The sequence below is a fragment of the Paramisgurnus dabryanus genome, chromosome 17, assembly GCF_030506205.2.
Source record: "Paramisgurnus dabryanus chromosome 17, PD_genome_1.1, whole genome shotgun sequence".
Classification (NCBI taxonomy): Eukaryota; Metazoa; Chordata; class Actinopteri; order Cypriniformes; family Cobitidae; genus Paramisgurnus; species Paramisgurnus dabryanus.
The window spans coordinates 820,120-843,673 of record NC_133353.1 but is presented as its reverse complement, the minus strand read 5'-3'; positions in this window follow the sequence as shown (position 1 = coordinate 843,673).

Below are 23,554 nucleotides of genomic sequence, written 5' to 3'. Positions count from 1 at the left end.
TAAAGAGAGAGAAATAAAGAGAGGAGAGAGACATTTTATGTACATTTTATATTCAACTGTTTATATTTCAACAGTCAACTATTTTATTATATGCAGTATTTTTTACCCATTACCCAGCACCTTATTTTAATACTGTATTTGCGCCAATGTTTTTTATTGTTATTATGTTACTAAATATTTTTTGTTTTATGTATAATCCTTTAGCAATATTGTAAATACATGCAATTCTGTAAATAAATTATCTTAAAAATAAAAAAAAATGGGAAAAAAACAAAGCGAGAGGGGGAGCAAAGGAAGCAAGTATGGTATTTTTCCTTCAGAAATATCAGAGGGATCTCTAGAGGATCTTCTTTGCTTGTGATGTCAAAGGCACAGTGAGTGCAACCTGCTGTTGCCGATGTTAGGTGCGATCATGTTGGAAAAAACAACAACAACAACCGGTTTGGAACGACATGAGAATGAGTAAATAATGCCATAATTATCTTTTTGGGTGACCGTGCAATTAAACAGAGAATCCATTGTTTTATTTTGCTTAACGCATACCTATATGAATGTTAGACGATGACTAATTTTCATTGAAAATTAATAATTAGATTTTAAGTGCACTCATGGGTGCTAATTGCTGACCAAAGCACAGCTAATTGAGAGCTTAATGTTCCCCTGACATGCTAATAATAGCCATTGTATTAGAGTACTGTCAAGCTGACCAGGCAACGTGATCTCATGAGAATACGTCTGTATTTTTACATTTCAGTGTGGTTGTACCATACGTACATTTAGTTATCGTATAATATCGACATTTTGACAGGACTAATCCCTAAACTATTTACGGATTTACAGCGTAACAGACGTAATTTGTACGCAAGTTATTAATAATTCATAAATATTAAAATTGCGGGCATTGGCGTTTCTCACTCATATTAATGACATTAAGAATACATTACGTAAACATTTTGTATAAAAAGGGTTTGGGGCAGTGTTCGAATTATGTCATAGCTTATGGGGGGTCCCCTAGCTAAGCCCCACCCCCCGGCCAAGCCCCCCATTATAGGGTTGAAAAAGTAAGATGTGATCCTGGATCAACAATCATCTGATCCTGGTTTTAATCAAAGAAACCCCAAAATATTCTGAACTCAAAAGGTTTTTACCCCTCAAATTAGTGTGAAACACTGCAAGGCAAGACATTTTAAACAGAATAGGGGTAAAACAGGGTGGACCTCAATGCCTACTCTCTAATTACATAATTTTACTTTATAGTATTGGTTAAATGGATTACATTGCGTTTTTTAAATCATAGATCGAATAATTTTCGGATCAGCAAAACTGGGGCTGGGAAAATAAAATAAGAACAAATTAAGAAATGATAAGCATATAAAAATATAAAAGAACAAAGTTACAAATAAAGTAATATCTTTTTAAAGGTACAGAAGTGATTTTCCTTTGTTTTCTGTTGTGTGATTAATATAAATGACAGAAACATAAGCAGATAAGAACTGCTACTTTGTGACCAACACAAAGATTTGATTTCTTTCTGAACTGTTTGCACTCACTTTAAGATATAACTGAATGTTTTTATGAGAATAGGTGCCAAGACTGTGGAATTTTCAAGATAATTGTTTGCATGCTTTAGAATCGCTTATGGGTGTGCGTCCATTTGAGTATGGGTGTACGTCATTGTCTGTACGCACACAAAACGGATCATTTTAATATATTGCGCTCAAATTGTTTAAAATCGTTTGCATGTTAACATTTGCAAGGTTTAAAAAACACATGCAAAAGTTAACTTTAAATAGTAATTTTTTTCTGAATGATGCAAATTGAGCGATTAGTATTAAAAAGACTATGGGCCCTATCTTGCACCAAGCTCAATTGACTTTGTCAGTGATGCATGTATCATTCGTATTTTGCACCGGCACACAGCAGGTTTTCCCCTCCACAGACGCACGTCGGCAAACTATGGACCTGGGCGGTTCAGCGCAAAAAAGGAGGCGTGTTCCGGCGCAAACCATCCCTGATGCTATTTTGCAGTTTCAAAAAACAATTGCGCCACTGACCAGAAAAAACTAGTCTAAAGTCAGTTGCGCGTCTTTCATTATGCTATTTTAAGGGTGCATGCTGGACCATAATGTATAGCGTGCACAACACGCACACACTTTGCTTATCTAATCTACACAGATGCAGGCACGTGCACACATAGACATCAAAGGGGGCTTGAGCAACTGCCCTTTTATTCCTGGAGAGAAAGTGCCCTTTTTTTCTGGGGTGCTTTAAAAAATATATATATATGATCTTTACTCATATAACAACTGATGTCTGTCTGTGTCTTGTGTTTTTTACTTGTTGCTTATTTAATTTAACATGAATTTATTCAGGAATCATTTAAATGAGATTTAAACTCTTATATAAAGAAAAATAGCGCTATTTGTGGCACAGAAACGGTTAACAGATGAGTCCCGCCTCCAAAATTCACATCGCTAATATGATTGGCTTTACCTTTCCTTAGTCCCCCCTCTCTAACTTACTTCGCTTTATAAGTGGTTTGTCTACACTCGTGCTGCATCATTCGCGCTTCCGTCGCCAAAGCTCAGCCTGAAGCATTCTTATATTAACAGTTTTATGCACAAAATATGGAACACGTTGTTACACATAAAGATTCAGGGACATTGTTTTCCGTGACGATCAGTGTTCGAATTATGTCAAAGCTTATGGGGGGTCCCCTAGCTAAGCCCCACCCCCCGGCTAAGCTCCACCCCCCTCATTATAGGGTCGCTGTGATTTCACAACATAAGATGTGATCGTCCTTGATCGACAATCATCTGATCCTGGTTTTAATCAAAGAAACCCCAAATTACCCTTAACTCAAACTCTAAAAAAAGTTTACCCCTCAAATTAGTGCGAAACACTGGCAAGGGCAGAACTTTTAAACAGAATAGGGGTGAAATAGGGTGGACTTATTCTTAAATTACATTATTTTACTATATAGTAGTGGTTAAATGGATGATTACATTGCGTTTTTTGAGTCATAGATTGAATAATTTTCGGATCAGCAAAACTGGAAATTATGAGCATATAAAAATAGAAAAGAACAAAGTTACAAATAAAGCAAGATCTAACAGTAGTATTTAGGTACATAAATATAATCAAATGAATAATAACACTGTCTTCTTCACTGTATAAATTACATATAATTAATCTTTTTAAAGATACATAATTTTAAAGATAGTTATCATGCCACCAGGCTGAAGGTTGCTGTCCCCAGCACTCACAGCAGCCCCATTCGCGTAATTTGCGGGTGGTATACGTCCCCACCGCTTTATGACCAAGTTAATTGTGCCCCAACTTCCGACCACGAAGTAATTCTTGCGTTCATAATCATAAGGGTCCATATTCATTTAAAACGCATGACGCGCCGCCGCCTTCTGCTTTTCAAAGCGGTCGCCTGTGAACACGAGTTTTGTTTTAGACGCGTCTATTTGAGTGCACTTGCTGCACGTTTAGATTTAAAATAAACTTGAGCGCAACTTGATACCTTGATAAAAGGTAAATGTAAATGTAAAAAAAAAGGTAAAAATCTACCGGTAAGTTATATATGTAACAATGATTAATCTATTAATAGTTATTCTTCATCTATTTCATGCAAAACGCTAGGGGGAAAAATATAGGGGAAAACATTTGATCCTTTTCAGCAGTTTTTGAATAAGTTTAATTGAATAATATTAAAATACCTTATGGTAGGGCTGCATGATTATGGCAAAATCATAACTGTTTTTAGACTATTTGCATTGAATTGGAAACGATATTTTTGGAAAATATATTAATTGCAAGGCTGCAAAGAATAGTGCACTGAGGATTTAATTATATTATTTTAATATAGTCAGTGGTGAACTAAAGTGGGCCGGTCTAAGACATGAAACTCCCAGTGGCGTGTTTACCATTTTGGTGGCCCTTTGCAAAGTCCAAGAACCGGGGCCCCCATGCCCCAGCATTGCTCAAGGTTTTTCATTTGAATTGCACAACAATAATATTCAGTATATAGAATTAAGTGAGATATATAAACCTGGTTTTTTTTTTTTTTTTACACTGCTTAAAATAACACTAAATTGTTAGTTTGGTATGACAAAATTTTTTGGTTTAAAAACATTTTTCACGCCCCTCTCAGATATATATTTTGCTTGCAAATGTATTATAGGATGTATTTAAAACAATGTAATTAAAACTGCAACTTCAGTGTCTGAAATCTTACTAAAAAAAAACTAAATGAGGAAAAAGAGGAAGCATTAGATTAAGATTCATACTGATCTAACAAACTGAACAAATTAACACCAGCAAACAACATTGTAAGTTGGTTATTGCTTGAATTTATGGATGAGAATCACATAAAACTCTTATGTTCATATTGCAAAAACAAACTTACTGTGAGATACAACAAGCATATAGACTAGAAATACACTAAAGATGAGATTTTAATGACAATGATGAGATACAGAATATGATTTGTCGTCTATTTTCGACGTGATTAAAACCCCTGCGTGGTGTCTTTATCATGTTTATACCTGTACGAGTGTGGAACAAAAGATGCGTGTCATCAAACCGAACCACCAATCACAGGTGTGAAGCCCAAAGTCTTTAAAGTAAACTTGACCATCGAGTGAATGTTGTGCAGTTACGAGAGCACAGAGATAGTCGAGCGAGCGCTCATTCCAGCACTTGTGTGGCTGCATTTGTGCGCGCTGAGCAGAGGTGCGCTTTCCCATAGAGTTTCGCTCATGAAGTAGCCTATATGTGCCCTCGCGAGGATGAGCGCAAATATTATTCTACGTGCATACTCCCACATCTCTCGCTCGCGCGTGCTTTATCCGTACCCTAGATTTGGGTCTGAATAAACGTGACATACTTTCCCACACCTTGTGGCCAGTAGGGGGCCCCCCAAGCCCGCGAGGCCCCACGCAATTGCGTGGTTTGCGTGGTGGGTAAACACGCCACTGGAAACTCCAGGGCTGAAAATGAGTCCCACTTCGGCCCTGCATGTTACATTTTTCCAAGGTTTAAAAAAACACATGCAAAAGATACTTTCTACAAATAATTATTTATTTCTGAAAGATGCGTAGTTGAGCGATAGGCTAAGTATTAAAGAGACTATCATTTATTATCATTTAAGCGTGATTTCTTCTGCTTTCCTAATAAAATATTTTGTGTGACTGGGTTGACCAGCCGTCAGTCTGAGTGGATAGCTTTGCCACTGTTATGAAATAATTGTTTGAGAAGATTTTTAAAAAAACCCTTAAACCTAAAGATTACTAAAGATTCTTACCGCAACTGAGGTAAAAAATACTCCACACGCAGATAGAGACATTAACTCGCCTGTCAATTCCTCCAGAAAACAGCATGAGGCGCACTTGCGAGTTTCTTTATTTCGGACAGAAGTCATTTGAATTATTTTATTGCGAAATTGGGACAAATAATGGACAGTATCGCTTTGTGACACGCAAAATGAGGATTTTAAATGTATTTAGTATTTTAATTTTAATAAAAACCAGGGGACCCCCCTAATTTATATTTTTGTGCTTTATGGGGGGTCCCTTAAGGCTTATAGGAGGTCCGGGACCCCCCCAGACCCCCTTCAATTTGAACACTGATGGCAATCCCATATTAACCTAAAGAGTTGCAAACTTGTAACCGTATAGTGAATGTAGTTTAAACAGACTGCTCATAAAATAATAAAGCACAAACAATAATATAATTGCTAACTGCAGTAGTAAGCTTTTTTGTTTGCATTTTTTGTAATGGCTGTTAAATAAGTATAATGTGTTATACTGGAGTGCTGGAGTAGATTGGGAAGAAATGGTTCAGTATTTTACTTGCCCAGTCTGAATTTTCACTGACATCACAAAAAAGTAAAATATAAAATACAAATTAAATAGGCCTAATCTATATTTGTTGTTTCTGACATGTGTAAAGCTAATAAAAAACCTAAGATTAAAGGTGCCATAGGATGTGTTATAATATGCTTAATTGTTCTTATACAATTACATAGAAGGTATGTTGCTTTATTAAGTGCAAAAATTATCCAGAAACGTTTTTACATGTCTATTTACAACCCCAGAATTTGTCATTTTAATTAAATGGTCTATTTTTCCCCTATTTGAAAGGGATATGAATAATAATGTTGAGCTCTGCTCTGAGGCTCATGCCAGAAGCTCACATTAGTAAACAGACCTTATATTTTGAGCCCTTATCAGACAAAAATAAATTTTGAGTAACAACTAATCAGCTAAACGCTAGCATATGATATAGCATTTATTGGCATGTAGCGCTAACACAGCAGTCACAACTTTGTTTTTAGCATTTTAACAAATTTGTAATTAATGAGTAATTTAATGTTTTTAAAACATGCACATTGTGTAATGGCTTCCTTTGCTGTTCTATAAACCTAGACTACTAAGGAGCCCATGGTGTCTGTGTGAACTGATTATTTTGTAGACATCTTTTGAAAATTAAACAATTGCGTGAGTTTGAGGAAGATAAAATTAATTAACTTTTTTAATATTTTTTTAAAAAGGAAGACAGAATTGCGTTAATATATATACTTTTTGTTTAAAAAAAAGAAAAAAATATACATAATTATGAGAAGTGCCCTTAATTTCACTTGAGCCCCTGCCCCTCAAAATGTCTGTGCACGTCCCTGCACAGATGCAACAGTTATTTTTGTAAATCATAAATTGTTACAATAAAAAATATTAACACATGAGATAAGGGAAATCATTGTGGTGAGCATTGTGGTGATAGTTTTTATTTATTTTGTGTGGCTGCTTTAAAAAATTATCATGCAAATAACGATTAAAATATTTTCATAAGTTTGTTGTGTGGCTGTATTACGTTTATTTTATGTAAATAATAATTAAAATGTTTTCATAAGAAACCTTAATGTATGTGAACTTGATTTGTAAGTGTACTTTGGGGTTGGACTGCTTGCGTTTCTTGGCTTTCAGCGGTGAGGGTGGACGCAGCGATGTCCTCTGCTGGCGTCTGTGTAGAGGCAGATCCACCTCCCGTTACACGGCATGGCCGATTTATGCTGGCAAGCTTGGGATTCCCCCGTCTCCTGACATCATTGTAGCGCTTGCGGCGCAACGTCCTGGGGATGCCAGCTGATGAGACAATTGTGGCTATTTCCTCCCATGCCTGTTTAACCGATGCTGATTTGGGCGGATTTCTCCCACCCCCATACAAAACAACTTCTCTGTCTTTGACTGCTCTTACAAGAATGTTGGTCTCCTCGGCTGTGAACCGCTCCTGGCTTGCACCTGGTAAATCCGTCATAATAATAGCAACCCGCCATGGAACTTGCGCACTTGCGTTTAAAGGGAATGTTGGATGACGTTCTGATTGGTTTATTTGACGTTACGTCCAAACCACACCTATGAATAATGAACCTACTTCAGACCAACCCCTTATTGATTTGCGCCTGGCGCAAGAGTTATTTAACCCGCCGGGAAATAGCAACAGCGCCCAAGATGCGCCCACAAAGCCACTTGCGCTTTGCGCTTCCCATTTGCTTTTCAGATCGTTAAAATAGGGCCCTATAATTTATTATCATGTATGCATGATTTTTTCTGCCTTCCCAATAAAATATTTTGTGTTTCTTTTGACTTGGTGGACCAGCTGTCAATTTGAGTGTGTAGCCTCCCCACTGTTATGAGATAACAGTTTGAGAACCCTAAAGATTACTAAATATTCTTACCGTCACTGAGGTGAAAATAAACCACATGCAGACAGAGTCATTAACTCGTCTGTCAATTCCTCCAGAAAACAGCATGAGGCGCACTTGCGAGTTTATATTTATTTCAGACAGAAATCATTTGAATTGGTTTATAGGGACAAATAACGGACATTAGCCTATCGCTTTGTGACAGCGCAACATGAGAATTTTAAATTCATGTAGTATTTAAATAAAAAAAAAAAAAAAAACAGGGGACCCCCTAAATTATATTTTTGTGCTTTATGGGGGGTCCCTCAAGGCTTATAGCAGGTCCGGGACCCCCCCAGACCCCCTCAATTCGAACACTGGTTTGGGGTAAGTTTGGGGTAGGGTTAAGGTAACATTATCGCTAAAATGGTTAAAGGGAAATTATACAGCAATCTTTATGGAATGAAAGATACGTACATGTTTTACGTTTTTTAGCTGTAAAAATGTACTTATGCTACGTTTAAATGTTGTAAATACGTCTACATTGTACGTTTCAGCATCTATTTAAACATACAAAAAATATGTGTTTTGTTTTTTAAAATTATGTGTAAATACAACGTATTAACAATGAGACCAGGCTGGACCAGGTGACCGAGCAGATAGCTGTATTAAAGCAAGGACTGTTTTTTAGATGCCAACAAAGCTATACACATGGGTGGAAAATGTAATATAAGGATTGTTATTTTAGGCGTGTGCAATGATTTGTGATGTGTACTGTTAAAGTCTTGCTTTACCACACGATGGCTTTTAAGTTCAAGGTAACGATGTGGTGGTAAATAAGACTGAAACACTGCTTTCATAAACTTCTCCCTATCTTTATTCTGCCAATATTACAACTAGCAATAAAACACTGGGTCTGCCAGACTGCCTTAAAGCTCTCGTTTGTCACAGTCTTTAAAAAAAGAAATACTACCACACAGCCTGTAGAAACCTTTCCTAAACCTAAACATTACAAACATTAAAATAGTTTTGGAGTCAAGAGTAGGTTTAGACGTATAAACCTGAACTCCAGTTTTGTTGAGGTATAACTGACTATAGCGATACCAAATCTGAAGCAGCTCATTCGCGGGTGCTGCTATGTGAATGTCAGTAGCTTCATTCAGAAGGTGAAGTGATGGCAGGTTGTCCAAGCATGGATACAAAGAAACCCGGCCAAAACCTCTAATTGCTCACCCCTCCTGGCTTTGTGGGCTATTGTTGTTGATGTACTAAAAATATATTAACACCCCTGACTGTGGCCTTTACTATGAGATATAAAAGGACACATGGTATTTGAAGAAATGAACAGTGAAAGGTGCGATCAAATAGAGTTTGTTTGTTCTTTAGGGTCTTTGTGTAACATCAGCGCATTTCGAGCTGGCAATGAATTGAGCAATTACCTCCTTGGCATTTTAAACTTATGTTTAATTGCTCCCTTAGTTGTGCATGCATTGTCTTGTTATCATTTTCAGGCTGTAGCTTTGTCCATTCATCTTTACTTTACCTCGCATTGCTAAAGATTTACATGCCCATTGTCCGTGTAATTTGGAGATGTGACTAAAAATAGTTTCTGTAACTTTTGACTCTCTACTGCCATCTCTGTTTAAATCATAACATTGCAGGATATGTTACGTGCTTTTCTTTAAAGTCGAAGTTAAGCTTACATGCAAAATCATACCTGAATTTTAGACAGTTATAAATATTTTAAATGTTTGTAAACAAAAAGTTACTAATTTCAACTTTAGGAAGTGAAATATACCAGCCTAATCTCAAGAGAATTCGTACATATTTTACAAAATGGCAAAGTTAATCGCGCAAAAATGTACGATTATCATAAAAACAAAAAATGAAACACCACCCCTAACATCAAACATCACAGGGGTCAAGGCAAATCATACAAAAATATATGAATGTGGTCGTACAAATTATTATGTAAAAATTGCCATAAGAAATCTTTTAGCTAAATTTGGGAAGGTCTTGTGTTGTTTTGTGTATTTTAATCTTTTTTTATGTAATTTTTAATGTATTGTAAATTGTCCTGTATGTGCTGGTCTTGCTGTAAAACCAATTGCCCTTAAGGAGATCGCACACCGGCCGCGCCACTCAGCGGCGTTCAGCGCCGCCAGGTTGGCTGCTAACGTATATTTTGCATTTTTAAGTAGACGTTATCTGACGAAGCTTGCGCTATTAAATGTGCACTTCCGGTTTACAATACCTCCGAGTTGTCCTAGACGCGACTCGACGCGGCGCGACGCTGAGCTGCGCGGCCGGTGTGCGATCCCCTTTAGGGCACATAAATAAAGATAAAAAAGAAAGTGTTGAATATACATATTATTTACATAAAAAATATACTTTGGTAAGATTTAAATTCTTCTATTTTTCTAATAAACTGCAGCCACCTGTGATCTTTGGATCAAATTCAACCTGAAAATCTCTCATAATCTTAACATATACACGAATACACAAATAACTCTATTAATTCCTCTTTAAGGACTGATTATTCTAATATTAGCATATGTAGCATGCAAGCACGAGTGTGATTTACTTCTGCACTGGTGACCTGCTCTTGTCCTGTCTCAAATTATCGATCCCCACTAAATAAAATGAGAGAGGACGTTTTGGAGGTCTTCCAAACATCCATTCACAAGCCGCTGTCAGTGGAGCCAAGCTAAGTGCATCATCCCCTCCGCCGTGCCGTTTCAGCCCGTCAGCACTCGCAGGCCAGTACAATTGGTCTGATTGACATGCGCTGCATGAAGCTTTAATCTTCAGGGTCAGGGTCAGAGGCATCTCTGTCTCGGATCCGGTCCACTCGAATTCTTAAACCTGTCTGATGGACAGGAAAGGGGCAGGGAGAGATAGTTCAGTCTGTCTTTGTGGGTCTACCTTGGGTTTATTAGTCTGTTTCTGTAGAATGTTGAGTCGTTGCCAGGCCTGCATGGAATCTGCACCGTGTAGAAAAATTCTTCAGATTTGCGTGGATTGTAGTGACAAGCATTCATACCCCATGTGTGTTTGTGAACAGTAGTAGTCTGTGCAGTTTGCTATGAGGAATATTAATGATAAAGAGCATGAAAAATTTAATATTTGAGATTTACCGCGGGTGAGTTTCGGAAACTTTACTTGTTTACTTACTATGACTCCATATTAGAGGTCTTCTACTGTAGCTCGAGTCCAAAGAAATGTATCCAACCCAAAATGACCCGAATCACTTTTTGACCTGACGTGCATAAAAAAAAATGTTTTTACATAAAGACCCGACCCGAGACAAACCTGACAAAATTAGACCAGAGTCCGAGCCGAACCGGTCAGCAGCCCCACACGCACCAGTCAGGCAGAAAGAAACCCCATGGCCTTGCAACCAATTTGGCCCTCTGCTCCATTTATTTTACTTTGTTATCTGACGACCACACCAAGGTAACCACAAAAATATAAATTTAAAATGGATTGACAGATCGGTCTAAACAAAAATTAACCTACCGCCAGGTCTTTGCAAACGGAGGAGGGGTTGGAAAAGGACATGGAAGCACACACGCAAGATAGTTCGGGTCATCTTGGGTCTGTTCGGCAAAAACACATTAATTTTAAAGTACCCCAAGATGGACCCCAAGATGGATGCCTCTACACATAAAACTTGGCACACATAAAACTTTTAGACCCAAACCCGCTCGGGTCGGACCCTGGGGTTTACGAATCTAAGTGAACCCGTGAAGACCTCTACTCCATATCCAGTTAAGCTAAATGTGGTTGTCACTTCAACTTTTAATGCTTAATCCTATTCTGTACACAAAGTTAAGTAATTTATGGTAGTGACAACTACATTCTACTACCGAATTAACTCCCGCCAAAAGCAGGTAGTTACAACCACATTTACATTAACTCTGTGTAGTGTGCACAGAATCGAACTAAACAACTGTTGATGAAGTATAAAATGTGCATCATGGATATGACAGGTCTCTCTTCTTAAAAAATAAATGGCTACAAGGTGAAAATGTATTCTGTATGCGCGTTGCAGAAAATCACAAACGTTATGATTGTGTTGCCAGATCTTTCATGGAAAAACAGCAAACTAGAAAAATCATATGATAAACCAAAATAAATCCTAATGCTTTACTTCAAAGACCAAAAAAGCACCCTTCCACTTAAATAACACTTCATGAGCCAAGGCCAAAAAAGGTAAAGCGCTACAACAGTATGCAAGCACAAAAAAGACGTGGACAGGGAAACACTGCAAAATAGTGCTCTGTGAAGCAGCCTCAGAAATGCGTATAACACACAACGTCAAGACAGAGGTCTAATAAAAATTGCGGAACATAACGCTGTAATATTATTTTGTTCAAAGCAGTGAATGGTAACCATGCAAGATGGCTGAATGTTGCTATGGTTACCTTTGTGTCAATTATCACATTTTCAGTAGTGAGTCTTGTTCCATACAGACATGGAACGATCATTTAGATGTAAATTTGGTTGTCACTCCCCAAAGTTTGCAATATGAATGGGGCCAAAGTGATGAAAATTTCGAATAGGTTTGCAAGATGAATGGTTTTATTTAAAGTTATATTGACACTGTATCTTAAAAAAAAACATGAAAATATCTTCATACATACTACATTCATCATGAGATGGCATTAATGCAAGCTTTCTCGTTTCGCTATAAAATACAATGCTATAACATATATGGTCATGACATGCACATTTTGTTGGTTTAATTTAATTCAGAGTACTTTTTGATTTGATGTATTAAGAGATTAAATGGATTTGTATTGCAAACATAAAATAAATGTGAATATTTTAGATTTAATTTGTAATATTTGCACCACTCATTTTCTCAGCTCCTTTTAACACATTTAAAATCATTCTGCTAAATTTCCCCGTTAATTTAATCATTGCATCAGTGTTTAAATAAAATGAGAGTGAAAATGTTTTGATAACCTAAATATTATTTTCATGTAAAACGCACACCTAACCTGTCAAATGCCTTTAAATAACCACCAGATCAATGTTTGTGGTGACGGTGGTAAAAGAGGAATAACCGACTCCTGTTGTTTGAATTATTTGAAAATAATGCAATTATTTGAAAACTCTGTTTTGTGTCGTGCCACATACCAAAATTTCAGTAGTCGGTACCGATACCAGTACAAATTTACGGTTCTTGGTACCATTTTCGGTACCAAAGCAAAACACAAAAACATGCAAATTAAACACGATTTTATTAATAAAGTTACATGTTAATATAAAATAATAATATAAAAGCATTGCTATTCTGTATAAAATGTAGTGCTGCAACGACGCGTCGACGTCATCGATTACGTCGACTATGAAAATACGTCGACATGCGTAAAATGCGTTGACGCGTCGCTGTTTACATTCATTTCGCGTAATGGCGGCTTCTGCTCCTGGCAGTGTTATCCATACATTGATTTGTTTGTGTGCGCCACAAAATCAACAATGGCCGCAACATTTAACGTTACATTTTTATTTTCATTTAAAACGGCTTCATTTATTGTTGTGCGCGCTCGGTGGTGCCTCTCTTGTGCACGCGCGCTCTCTCTCTTTCTCTGCGTGAAGCCCCTAGAGAGCGCCTCTCATACATGACACTGAATGAAAGAATTAAAAGTTGGCTGTGTTTTGTACTTGCATTTTCACGTAAACGTCAGATGTTACTGGCAGAGAAGACGACTGATTCGAGTTTATCATGAAAGATTAGCAGTGTTTTCCCACACAAACAGGTTATGTGCTTGTGCGCGAGCTCTCTCTCCTATGCCCGCGCATGCCTTCTGTAGTAACTCTGTGTAATGGCAATTTTTTAATTTGCGCCCAATTGTGAGTTGTCATGCCACCGGGTTGAAGGTTGCTGCTGCCAGCACTTATTCAGCCCCACTCGCGTAATTTGCCGGCTTTAAAAATGTTTGCGCAAGACGCACGGGTTGCTTTTTAAAGCGCTCGCCTGTGAACACGAGTTTAGATTCAGATGCGTCTGTATTTGAGGGCGTTTGCCGCGCGTCTAGATGCGCGACCTGATATAAACGGCCACTTAAATGAAAATGAGACAAATAATGAATGATCTATGAATAGTTATATTATTCATCGTCTTTTGATAACAAAAACTTATTTGATGCAAAACTCATCAGTTTATTTAAAACGTTTCATATGAATATAATGTTTTCTTAAGTAAAACAAGTCCATTCCATATTTGTTCTTTTATGACACAAGGTATTTGGCAATGTACATGATCCAAGTACTAAAAATTAAGATAAGGATTTTTTATTTTTCCTCCTGTTCCTCTGCATACTTGATTAATCTTGCTTGTGTATTGTATATCAGGAGTTTCTAAACTTTTTCAACCCAACAGGTAATCTCAAGACCCACCATTTTTAAAAAATAGAAATATAGGGGAAAACACAAACACATTTGTTCCCTTTTAGTAGCTTTTGAATATGTTTAATTGAATAATATAAAAATACATTATCATAGGGCTGCAAGATTAGAGCAAAAATCATAATTGTTTACTGTATTTGCATTGATTTGGAAATTATCTATTTAAAAAAATACAATGAATTGCAACGATGCAGAAAACAGTTCACTATTGCACACTTATGTATAGGCTACTGAGGATTTAACTGTATTATTTTAATATAGTCAGTCATGAACTAAAGTGGGCCGGTCTAAGTCATGAAACTCCAGGGCTGAAAATGAGTCCCACTCCGGCCCTGGGTGGTTTCCATTAGCTTAAGCCAGGACTAGACCTTAGTTTAATTAGGAAATATAATTAGTTTAAACAAACATGCCTTACTAAAAACATTACTTGTGTGCATTTTGAGGCCAAACTATGGGCACTGGTGTATTTTAAGATATGTCAGTGCAAGATGTTTTCAGTTTGGACAGCTGTTATATTTATTTTAGTCTAGGACTAGTCTAATCCCTGTCTGGGAAACTGCCCCTATATATCTGACAACAGAACAGATAATATGTGAAAATAGCATTCAGTTGTGTTAAAATACAATAAAACAAACAATGACTGTCAGATCAGACAGAGAGTAGAAAACAGATTATCCAACAGATTAAATAGCTAATCAAAAAAAGAACACTGTATTAATAATAAAAAATAGTCGTTAGACTAGTCGACTAATCGGAAAAATAATCGCTAGATTAGTCGACAGAAGAAATAGTCGTTAGTTGCAGCTCTAATAAAATGCATTTGTTGCTGAAAGGTTTTAGCAGCTGTTGTCTGTGTGTGTTTACTGGTGGTGTCCTTCATGCTGATAAACATCATCCTCTGATGCTTTAAAAGACAAATACAAAAAATATCAGTAAGACAACTGGTTGAACCAGAGCCGGCCCTAGACCTTCGGGGGCCCTAAGCACAATTTGGTTGGGGGCCCATTTGACCGTTTTAAGTAAGGCCTAAAGAAATGACTACTTTATAACTATATAGTACATATTATATCTACTATGTTATTTTTTTTTATTTTGTCTATTAAATTATGTTTTAATAATTCTATGTATACTCTATGTTAATTATCTTTTTTACGCTGCTGGTCCTGAGTACATATTTCGTTCTTATTTGGCAATATGTAGCCTACAGAATGACAATAAAATGCATTGGAACATTGAAACATTTTTAATTGACACCAGAGTTTAAGAGGCACAAACAACAGCCTATATAATTTGAATGAAATAGAGTAAATAGAGTAACATTTAAATAAAATATTATATAAAATAATAAATAGAACACTTAAATGTTTAAATTTTTCAAATAAACAACATTAACAATAATATCTAAAACACCACAAACAAGATTAAAAGTAGCTATAACAACCACCTCACTATATATTATCCTTTAAGTAAATAGCATAACAAAAGTTAATAGGCTTGTTTGAGATGAGCTAAATCTGCGCAGAACCGATCACCGGTGATCAGCGCGAGATGCGTTTTCAACTTGTTCTTGACTTATTACATTCATATTTATAATGAATTCCTTTAAACTTTTGTATTGGTGTTGAATTATTTGTACTGTGAGCTGTTTATATTTCACACAAAAACGAATTTATATTACCACTAGACTTAGATTACATCCCAACATTTACTATGTAGCCTTTTCCAGTAATGAACAGTGCACCTTTGTTGATCCTCCTTATAAACATCTTAATGTAAATGCATTTGTTGGTATTTCAGTTGCATCTATTTAATCCGCGAAAACTACGCGAACGCGATCTCTTCCATTGCTGACGTTTGCAGTCCACAACACAGCGAGATTCATGAAGCATCCGACTTGCCTGCAGTTTTTTTCACTCCTCCCCTTACTGCAGCCGTCTGCTCTCGTCTAAATTCCAGGCAAGGCAAGATGCATCTCAAACAAGCCTAGTCTGACAACGATCAGGTGATGAGTGACATATAACTAAATAAATAACAACTGTGCTTATGATGCCTGATAAAGAGCGCTGTAGAGCCATTTCTTTTTATTTATTTTATGTTACTTTTGATGTATAATTTTTTTCAACCACTAGCTGGCAGTGGCTCTGGGTTGAACATAGATGCATACTGTATACAACATTAGATGACTGACACTAAATAGTTATTTTTAAATAACAAAACATTTGATATTACATTTACAAAAGACTACATAGATTTAAGTACCTGCATGCATAAAACAACATACATTTCTAGCCGAACATTCATTACTTTCTAACACAAAATTTTGTATATACATGTAATCAAAAAGAGAAAACATGTTTTCTCATTTATGTGACCCATGTAAAAGTTTTTAAAGCTTTAAAAGGTTAATAAGAACACCTGACAGAATGAGCATTAGCCCTGCTGGTACTGTACTTACTATTAAGTTTACAAACGGGGGTTTATTTCATTCCAACATTAAAATGCTACAACACTCATAATGCAAATGCAATAAAAACTGAAGCTCACCTGCTTGAACTCTAATGAATCCAGCCGACGCCTTTAATGTTTTTCCTCCTTTCATCCGGACACATTACTCGTTCTCTCGGTGATGCGCTTTAAATCTGAATTATTTCTGTAACCGAGTAACGCAACTCTACACATCTTTAAATGATTTTGTGGAGTTCAGTGACCCTGCGTTGCGACTCGCATCGTTCACGTCGTCTTGTTGCGTCTATGAAAAGTTTCCGACTGACAACCTGTCAAATGGCGCATTAGTTCCGGGTAGACCCGGTTGGACCCGGTTCTGTGGTTGTTCCGGTACTTTAAAGAGTAACTAAACCCTAAACCAACTTTTTTTAGTTAATGATCTGTAAGAATGGGGCTTTATTAGTGCTGTTCATTGATTTTAGTACGTTTTTTGACATTTGGATATAAAGTGTTTCAATACTACAATATATGGTGTAAAAATGTCTGAGTGCTGCCCTCTTCAGGTTAAACGGTTGCTACTGCAGTTGAATTTCCTATAGACCAATTTAGAGTAGACGTCACAGTTACGTCACTGCAAGCTGCGCGCGCAATGCGGTTGCAGAAAAACGGTGGAAATGAATTAGACACGAGTGAAAAGAGCAAGATAACTCACTGGAAAATGTCCGGTTGTGCTGTTAAGTGTCAGAATAAGAATGCCAAAAAAGATGGCTTTCATTTTTATAGAATACCATCGTCAAATACATCATTTGAAGATAAACGTAGGTGTTTATGATTACAATAAGCCCTTAAACGGACAGAATGGAGCGAGGAAATCATCTGGAAATCTTTTAATAATTAGAATAGAAAATAAGTAGAGAAGATGTCCGGTGTTCTGTCGAAGTCTGTTCCCTCCATGTGTTTCTTATAGCGTTTTTATCATGTTACAATTATAATTTATTAAGGAAGAAATAATAAAAACTGTAAAATATGAAATATTTAATAAACGCTATTATATATAATACATGATAATATTGCTTTAACATGTACTTTAGCGATTCAGACTGTAAAAATATTTGATTTAGCAAAAAAGAACAATACATATACATTACATACATGCATATCAGTAGCCAAGCCATTTAAACTTTTGATCTAAAAAAATAAACGTAATGTGATTAAAACGCTATAAGAAACATTGCACTAAAGGGAAACATAAAGGAATCAGACTTCGACAGAACACCGGATCCATAAAAATCACGGTTTAATGCTAAAACACTTCACAACCCTACTGCGGAGCAGTCACTTTCTGCAACCAGTTTGGCTCCGCCCACAAAAAACGTCATCTCTGTTTGCAAACACGAAATTGGTCTATTGGATGTTGGGTCCAAAAAATAACTTGTGACGTAAGCAGGTTCAAGCTCACCACGCCCTTGTTACGATCTCACCACTTTGCTTGGTACTATCTCCGTTGGGGTCTGCCCACTTTTCTTGCATTTTTCAGATATTGCAGTGGGTGGAGTCAGGCTCTGTCCAGGGGTTAAGTTACACTTTTAAAAAACCTGGTACCGAAGACTTTTTTATTTTTTAGAACCGGCTTGGTACCGAATGCCCGGTACTTTTGACAACACTATTGCCACATTACCACCTTGCGTGTGCATTATTTTTGAATAATTCAATGGCTCTTCGTCAATTATTCCTTACATAAATTAGCAACCGCCCAGAACAACCTAGCAACTCCTTGGCAACCCCCGCACATAGCTCCTGGAATAGCACTGGTGTTGTACAGGCAAGCACCTCTTGCATTTTCTCCAGAAAATGTCACCCTTTTGTTGTTATATTGCTAGATAAAGTTACCTTGTGTGGGTGGGCTGAACTTTAGTTCAATCTTTCATGTTGGTTTTACCAGTCTATCCTTGAATGTAGTGTCAGAACAATATTGGGAGATTCAGTGCAAGCTATTTTATTCTCCTTCTGGTGCCTCTGATGTGAGATAAAAAGTTGGTACTCTCTGGGGATTTAACCTTGCAATCCTCTTGTTCTTACTGAAATACCCAAACTCCCCGCTGTTTCCTAAAATTAGACAGATTAGAAATTCCCACTGAGATCTGTCTCTGCTGGACAAAAAGCACACTGTTCGATGTTCAAATTTCAATAATACTTCATCTCAAATCCAATGCACCCAAGCCTAAAATGAGCTTGTAATATATACAATTATGAGCTTCTACCTGTACTCGCAGACTTCAAAGCCCCACTGACAATTCGCTTGTCTTTTCGAGGACGAGAAAGAGGGTTATCACACTCAAACCCGCATCAAGACAACTTCATTGATTCGTGTTTAAACACCTCTCTAAAGAATCATTACAATTCCGCACAACTAAGTCCTTTTTTAAAGAACTCAATCCAAAGTGAATTATGCAGTATCGCAAGTACCTGAGCCACATCCAGATTACTATTATTATATAGGAATGCTCTCAGAATCCTAAGGAGCCTCCTTCAAATCTGTCGCCAAGATATGGAATTAGTAACAAAGGTCTATGGTTTGTGATTGATTGCGCTTATCTACTGTGTTAGAGTGAGTTGAAATTGATTCTGTCATATGGCGGTAAATATCATGAACAAGAAGATTCTTAGTGGCCATGCATGGTCATTGATCTAACCTTTCAAATCAATTCATCCATCTCATGTTTAAATTAAGCCACACCAAGAGGAAATGGACAATCTCTGCCGAGTAGACCTCTGTCTGATTCTCTCAATCTAATTATCGGCATGCATCAGAAAAAATAGAGAAAAAAACCCAGCCACATCAGATTTTAATAGCCAAAGCTGCACAGGCACTAAGCTATGTGATTAAAATCTCTTGATTTTAAGAAAGCTAAGAATGAAATCAGCCTGTCAGGATTTATAATGAGTTTAGACTCTAGCTTTCTTTTTGTTGAGCTATTTACTGACTTTGGGAAGTAGAAAACTGTGTGACAAAGGTTAGTAATTCAGTTGCATATGCTTCTGGCTGTTGAAACTGGCCAGTATATTGACTTGTCAGGCCAGCCGTTGATCAAACTGAAGTAAGTTATGGTTTGATGCTTTTAGGAATTAAAAATATGCATTTGGCACATTGCACTGAGCATGGCTAGTGTGTATGTGCGTGTAAGACTGCATATCCCTCGATCCACCTAATTTTCATCGTTTCTTTTAATAAAATACATTTCAGCTATGACTGTTAGAGTCCCAGAGATAAAGCCTCATTTTGATCAAGGCAACATGGACATCTCGAAAAATGTCAATCCTGGGGGCATTGTCCGGTCTCTGGGCTCTGTATCAAATCTCTGCACCCCCAGCCAATTCATCAGCTCTCCTGCGCTTCCACTCTAATATAATGGCATATTTCAGGCCAACAAAGACCCTCGGTAGACCCTACATCTACCATGCAAAAACCCGCTCTCCAGAAATAACACACATCTCATAGGGCTCTATTAGGCATTCATTGAAAAGACAAGATGGGTCCAGAGGGGAAACTTGGTACAGGATGTGTCTACTCCTTTGGGGTTTGCTAGGACAATCTGGGTGAATCTTATCATTTAAAGATGTTGAGGTCATCTCCCAATGGGCTGTGTGATTCTCCAATAAAAAGAATGAAGCCCACTGTGCATTATGAGTGTTCATTAAGATTGTCTGCATATACAGTGGCAAGAAAAAATATGTGAACTTTTTGGAATTTCATAGTTTTCAGAATACATTTGTCATAAAATGTAATCTGATCTTTATCTAAGTCAAGGGTATTGACAAACATAATAATAACACAAAAAATTCTGATCTTTCATGTCTTTATTGAGAACAACCAAAAAGGTTTTAGACTTTAGATAATACTTGACTGATAAAAAACCCTCAAACTTTTGGAGTCACGATCACTAATTGTTGCTCTACATAAAGCTGGAAAGGGTTACAAAGTTAGGCAAACAATTTACAAAGGGAGACTCTTTGGGACTGTTGCTACTGGGTGCCCAGTCGAAATGACACCAAGAGTACAACGAAGACTCAATAATAAGGTAAAGAAACAACCTCAAATGAAAGCCAAAGATTTGAAGGCATCATTGAAACTTGCTAAAATCTCTGTTCATGAATCTACAATATGTAAAACACTGCACACGCAGGGTATTCATGACAGGAAACCATGAAGGAAGCCACTGCTTACTTAAAAGAATAGTTTTGCATGCCTGCAGTTTGCAAAAGAGCACATTGACACTCCACAGCGGTATTGGCAAAATGTTTTGTGGACTAATGAGACTAAGATTGAATTATTTGGAAAAAACACAGCGCTACATCTGGCATAGAAAGGTCACGGCATATAATCAAGAAAACATCATCCCAACTGTGGTGGAGGAAACATCATTTTTGGGGCCTGCTTTGCTGCATCAGGTCCTGGCCAGCTTGCAATCATTGAGGGGAGGATGAATTCCCAAGTATATCAGATATAATGTGAAAATGTCTGTATGTCAGCTGAAATTGTGTAGAAGGTGGGTGATGCAACAGGACAACAGCCCAAAACACAGGAGCAAGTCCACAACAGAATGGCTTCAGAAAAACAAAGTCTGCCTTTTGGAGTGGCCAAGTCAATCAGTTATTAAGGGTTTACTTACTTTTTTTGAATGTTGTATCAGTGTGTTCAATAAAGACATGAAAGATCATATTTTTTGTGTAATTACTTTTAGACACATTATGTTTGTCAATACGCTTGACAAATTTATTTAAAAAACTGTAGCTGTACTTTTGACGTAGACTAGATTGAATGCATTAGTATGTAATGCAAGTAGATAGATAGATTTGCAGGGAGACAGACAGACAGACAACCAGTCAGTCAGTCAGACAGGCAAATAGATACCTGTAGACAGACAGACAGGCAGATCTGAGCTACTTGCAAAAAGTGCTTTTTGACTGCTTCATCTTTGTAGTGTCATGATGAAAAGAGAAGCTGTGATCAAAATGAAAGTGCACATAACCCATAATATAGGAATCAAAATGTTTCTAATCTTGACGTTTATTGAAAGAGTCCTGTGATGTTAAATACGACCACTCTAAGCAATTCCATGTTACTTTGGGCTATCAAGTTTTTTTTTTTTTTTTTTTTGACATATTAGATCTACATTCAAAAGATCAGAATGAATACTTTAAAAGCCCATAACTCAAAAGTAAAGAGGGTAATATGTGCACCTCAAGCACCATTAGCTGATTTTGCACTGTCGCACCTGTAATTTGGTAAACATCACTTGTAGTCCACCCCACAGTTCACAAGTGTTTGAATTATGTCAAAGATTATAGGGTCCCATAGCCCCCCACCCATCATTATAGGGTCGCCAAGTAGGATGCGATTCTGGATCAACACTTTTTGCTGGTCCTGGATCAACATTTTAATCAAATAAACTCCAAATTACCCTTAATTCAAACCCTAACCATTTTTACCCCTAAAATTAGTGTGAAATATTATTTTTTTTAAAGCCCCTAACCCAATCCTAAATTTAAATCTCACAATCTGTCAATTCTTTCAGAAAATAGTGTAAGGCGCACTTGAGAGTTTAATTTTATTATTTAATTTATTTATTTTTCAAAATGAATTTTTTTGGATTAGTTTGTTATGAAATTGGAACAAATAATGGACATTATTGCTTTGTGGCAGAGCAGCATGAGAAAGTTTAAATTCATGTAGTATTTTAATTTTAATAAAAGGGGACCCCTTATTTATATTTTTGTGCTTTATTGGCGGTCCGTCAATGCTTATAGGAAGTCCGGGACCATCCCAGCTCCCTCTCACACCATTGGATTAAAGGGGCTGTATGTAGTTTTCAGCGCCCTCTAGCGGTGATGTTTCAGATTGCAACCTATACGTTTACAAGCGTGTGCTCGAACTTATGAGCGACGGCCAGACGGAGAAAGCATCACACAACATGCTGGAAACTCAGGTAAACTCCCACTGCAATGTTAAATTGACTGCATTTAGCCTATGTAATATGGTGTTACATAGGTAAATTTACGCTAAGATAACGAAAACGGTTAGTGAACTACACTGAACAATTTCAGTATAACAGTAAAGCCTGGTATACACTGTGCAATTTTAAATAGTCCTTTAGGATTGTTGCTTGCCACACTGTGCGATCAATATCGTAGTTAAGTCCATGTCACACTGTATAATTTCAGTTTCCATCAATGTCAGACTGTACGAGTTTAAAGACTTTTAAAAATCGGACGCACGCAAACAAACGCGTCCGCAGTTTTACGTCATCGATCGACGACGGCTGGGCAAACACACGCTAAAGCGAAGGCTAGCAAACCGAAACAACATCTATAAAACTAAAGCACAATCGAAATATATTTTACATGCTTTAATGTTAGCTTACCTGTCCAATAGGATGAAAGCCAACTCCAGATCCATTTTTATACCCAAAACAAAGCAGGGATTTCTCCATAATTCAAATGCCCTGCCGATGTTAATCCGTGTTTTTGTCCGAAGTTGGTCCGATTCACGTTTGGCCTTACGAGCTTCAGCAGATATTTTTTCTTTCTTAAAGAAGACATATCATGCTAAATCGACTTTCTTAGCTCTTAAATGCATTTTGTTGTATATTTGTAGTGTTAAGAAGTACATCAAAGTTGAAATTAGTCTCTTCAGGTGATTTGTTGATATCTTTATATTCTGTTTTGGTCATATTTTCCAACCTGTTCTGATTTTTCTAATATCTATTACGTTTTTTGAACAATTACGTCACAGTATTTGCAGCGGAACTGCCAAATAAGGACATCAACTCCCAGCCCAACACTTCGAGCAATCCGCCATTTTTTATTTCTCCTTGCGATATTGTAGTCCAAGCTCAAGGATGCAGAAGTTACGAGAGAAATGTACCCATATCTTTGGGTAAAGTCATTTTGTGTGCCTGAAGCACTTCAAGGATAACTAATTCACCAATCTCCGCCAGCATAAAG